Source organism: Alligator mississippiensis, chromosome 1, assembly GCF_030867095.1.
Source record: "Alligator mississippiensis isolate rAllMis1 chromosome 1, rAllMis1, whole genome shotgun sequence".
Classification (NCBI taxonomy): domain Eukaryota; kingdom Metazoa; phylum Chordata; order Crocodylia; family Alligatoridae; genus Alligator; species Alligator mississippiensis.
The window spans coordinates 426,005,972-426,010,458 of NC_081824.1; the positions used below are offsets into that span (position 1 = coordinate 426,005,972).

The 4,487-nt window shown below is 48.5% G+C and overlaps 1 non-coding gene across 1 annotated transcript; it reads left to right on the forward strand.

The window, feature by feature from the left end:
- The first annotated feature begins 3,269 nt into the window (after window positions 1–3,269).
- Window positions 3,270–3,453, forward strand: LOC132247843 (U2 spliceosomal RNA). The gene has a single exon (XR_009459269.1). It is a non-coding gene; the product is annotated as a U2 spliceosomal RNA (small nuclear RNA).
- The last annotated feature ends 1,034 nt before the right edge of the window (window positions 3,454–4,487 follow it).

A 4,487-nucleotide genomic window follows, 5' to 3' on the forward strand; every position in this document is an offset into this window, starting at 1 on the left:
AGATTTTGTGTTTGTGTTAGAAGGATTGAGAGTGCAAAAGAAGGAGGTAAGGGAAGCGGGAATTTCAGACCACAACATATTAAGAGTGGAGATAGGACAAGGGGAGGGCGGAGCACAGGGGAAGGGAGTATGGAAGTTGAATCTGAAGGACCTAGAAGAGGGGAAGGTATGTAGGGAGTTTGTGGAAGAATACAAGGGATGGAGAACGTTGAAAAGGTATTTTGAAACCAGGTGGGAGTGGTGGGTAATGGTGAAGGAAAGGATCAAAGAGTGGTTTAAAAAGCAAGGGGGGAAACGGGCAAAGCAGCGACAGCGCAGTTTGTTACGGAAGCAGCAAAGAGTACAAGGATTAGTAAAGGAAGCAGAAGCAGGAAAAGAAGTAAAAGAGGAACTGGGGACGGCCCGAAAGGAGGTGGAAGAGTGGTTTGAACAAAGAGGAAGGGAGAGAATATTTCTGGCACGAGCACCATGGGTAGAGGAAGGAGAGGAGTGGAGTGGATATTTTGCAAAGAGGGTTCGGAACAGGAAGAAAGAAATGAGGGAGATAATGATGGAAGGGGGGCAGGTAGTAAAGGAGCAGAAGGAGATTTTAAAAGAGGTAACAAGGTTCTATAGGGACCTGTACAGTAAAGGGGAGGCGGAAGAAGAAGAAAGGAGGGTAGAAGAGGAAGAAATGCAGCAATTAAAGGAAGAGGAAAGGGACGATTTGGGAAGAGAGGTGACAGTAGAAGAAATAGAAGGGTGTCTGAAAGGAATGAAGACAAATAAAGTCCCAGGGGTGGATGGGATACTGGGGGAATTTTACAGAAAATTTTGGGGGTGGTTGGGAACAGACGTCAAGGAGGTATTTAAAGAGATGATGGAAAGGGGAAAGGTAGGGCAAGGGTTTGCAGAAGGGGTGATAGTATTATTATATAAGAAGGGGGAGAAAAAGAGTTTGAAAAATTGGAGGCCAATCACGTTATTAAACGTGGACTACAAACTGTACACGAGAATGCTGGCGGAAAGAATGAAGGGGGTATTGGCACAGGTGATAGGGGAAGAACAGATGTGCGCGGTGGAAGGGAGAAAGATAACACAAACACACTGGGTGGTGAGGGACATAATAGAGTATGTGAGGGATAGGAACTGGAATATGGTGGTGGGAAACCTGGATTTGGAGAAAGCGTACGATAGGGTGAGGCACGAGTATCTGTTCACGGTGCTGGAAAAGATGGGGTTCCCGGGAAACTACATAGGATGGGTGAGGGAAGTGTATCGGGGGGCTTTCAGCAGGGTGCTGTTAAAAGGACACTTGGGAGAGGAGATTAAAATAGGGGTAAGGCAGGGGTGCCCTTTGTCACCAGGGCTTTTCGTGTGTGGGATAGAGGCGGTAGGAAGGAAGATAAGACGGGACGACCAAATTCAAGGGATAAAGATACCAGGAGGAGGAGAAGTGAAAGCGCTGCTATATATGGATGACGTAACATTCCTGGTGAGGGACAGGAGGTCAGTGAGGAGGGCACTGGAACATATGGAAGAGTACGGAAGGGTAGCCGGAGCAAGATTAAATAAGGGGAAAAGTAAGATATGGGGCATAGGGAACTGGGAGGGTCTGGAGGAATATGGGTTGCAGGTGGTAGAGGGAGGGCTAAAAATATTAGGGATAAGCTTTGAGAAAGATGGAAAAGGGGAAACAGCGTGGGGAGAAGCGTGGGGGCAGGTTAGAAAGGTGTTGGGGATATGGGGAGGGAGAGGGTTGTCAAAGACAGGGAAGGTAAAATTAATCAAGTCAGTGATCTTACCGATCCTGCTGTTTGTAGGGTGGGTATACCCCCCATCGTGGAGGCAAGCGAGGAGGATACAGAGGGAATTGTGTGTGTTTTTCTGGGGAAGTAAGGGAGAAAAGGTAGCACGTAGGGAGATTTATAAGGGAGATTTATAAAGCGGGGGAGCTAGGGGGATGGGGTTTTCCAGAGGTGGAAACGTTCGTATATGGGCACGGGGTGGCAGCATTAGTCAGGGAAGCACGGAAAAGGGAAGAAATAGCGGGGAAATGGGCAAAGTACTGGGGAGGCAGAGTTTTGAGGGCATGGGGGGTATTTGGTGAAAGGTGGACAGGGATATGGGCAGGGAAACCATCGCAGCATGTGGATAGGCTGGCGGCATTCGTCAGGGCAAAAGGTTTGGCCAAATTGGGACTGGAAAGATTACAGAAAGCTAGGATGATTTTCAACACAATTAGGGAGAAAGATGTGTTGACAGACGTGGGGGATTTGGCATGGGAGCAGGTGAGAGAGGTGTGGAAGGGAATAGAAGACGCAAGGTGGAAAGGGACTCATAGAGACATAGCGTGGTGTATAGTGAGGCAGGTGTTATCAGTCAGGGAAGTACTACACCGATGGGGGCTGGTGAGATCGGCGGAGTGCCCACGGGAGTGCTGTACACAGGAAGAAACGGTGCATCACGTCTTTTGGGAGTGCACGTTCGCGAGAAGGGTGTGGGGAAGAGTAGGGAAATTTCTAAGGAAAATAGGGTGGGCACAGGGGGTGTCATATGAAAGCGCAGTGTACGGACTGGTAAAACAAGGAGAGAGGCAACGGGAAGTACGGGTGGTCTTGATGGGGATGAGGGTGGCATTATGGAAAACGAGATGTTTGTTAGTAGGGAAAGGGGTATACTTCACACAAAGGGAATGTACACAGCTAGGGTACTACGAGATTAAAGACTACATAAAGGGACAAGGAGAAAAGGGCAAGATGAGTAGGGCATGGCAAGGCGTTTGGTGGCAGGAATTATTTCAGCCGGCCGGGATAGGGTAAGGACAGGGAAAAGAAAAGAAGAGAGAGAGAAGGGAAAGGAAAGCGTCGGGAAATAGGGCAAGGAAAAGCGTCGGGAATTAGGGAAAAGAGGGGAAAGGTGGAAATGAAACATTGGGAAAACAGTGGTAATGAGATAAAACGAAGGTGAATTGTGTGTGACAAATAAAGAACGATGGAAACAAGTTAAATGCAAATAAAATGGAGGAAAATACAAGACTATGTGAAAAGACTGTGTACAATGTGAAAATGTATTGTAAATGTTTGAAGTGTCCCAAGAACCTGTATGAGAAAAAAGCAAAAATGTATTGTCATGGAGTGAATTAATGGTTATGTATAAAGAGGATTCAGTGATACAACGGTGGAGAAATTGTGATTGGAAAGGGGACGGGCGTCCCCTACGATTGTGCTATGTATGATATTGTTTTTCTGTGAAATATTGTCAAAAGGAGATGGTGTGGAGAGACGATTAAACATTTTGATATTAATTAAAAAAAAAAAATCTGTTCTTATCAGTTTAATATCTGATATGTCCTCGATGTGAGGACTTTATATTAAATGGATTTTTGGAACTGGGAGATGGACTCGGCGCTTGCTCCATCCACTCCACGCATTGGCCTGGTATTGAAGTGCCTCCAGGAGCGGTCCTCCAGGAGCGGTGCACCTCCCCTCGGGGAGAACTTGCTGGTGTCAAAAAATAGATCTCATTGTTTCTTTCAGAGACATTTGGGGGGGCTGGTGCTGTGCAGGGACCCTTTGTAGTCTGGCAGGCAGGCTACTACTTGTCAGGAGCCTTCAAGAGGATGGGGTGGTTGGCTGTCAGGAGGAAAGCGGTCCCTCTGCCTGCACCTGGATGGAGAGTGTGGTCAGCAGCGTGCAGCTGAGGAGGGTGTCAGAGGCAGCTTGCTTTGTGACCCACTGCGAACAGCTCTGTTACAGCGGAAATCCTCTGTTACAGCAGGAATCGTGGGCTTTAGGATGCCAGAAAGCTGCGGCTGTTGTCGTCACACTGTTAGGAAGCAATACGAACCAAACTGAACACAGGCGGTACGTCTCAGAGGTCAGATGCGAACCAGAACTGAAAGCTGGAAGGCCTGGGAAGAGCCAGAGGCCGCCACAAAACCAAGGCGAGGCTTATGGAGCACTATGCACTTCACACCAACTATGTGGTGAGTGCATGCATAGTTTTGTCCTTGTGTGGCCTTTGAGCAGGGGGAGATGGATGGTGCAGTGGGAGGAGTGCCCCGCATGGGGAGGGGAGATGCACAAGCCCCATCTCCTGGTCAAAGGCTCATATTCAACACTGCACCCTACAACAGTTTGCCTGGCGCCTCATGGCTTGTGGCCATACGCAAAAGCATTGTTCTAGTTGTTGGGTGTGAACTAGCCGTGAACAACTGAGAGGCTCCACACCCGAAACTGAAAAGGCTTGGCTCCATTTAAGTTGTCCTCGACTCCTTCACAGGCAACAATTAAGGGTGTTTGAAAGACTGCCTGCCAGTGCAGGCTTTTTGTTGCTCCCCTGGAGCAGGCGCAGGCAGTCTTTCACAGGGTGTCTTGCCCTTTTTTAAAGGAGCAGCGTGTCTGAAGTCTGCCTGCATGCTGGACTGCCAAGGGCCCTGCACAACACAAAACGGCGAATTCTGTCTTCTGAATTCTGTCACACAAACAGCCCCGGAGATAGGGGGC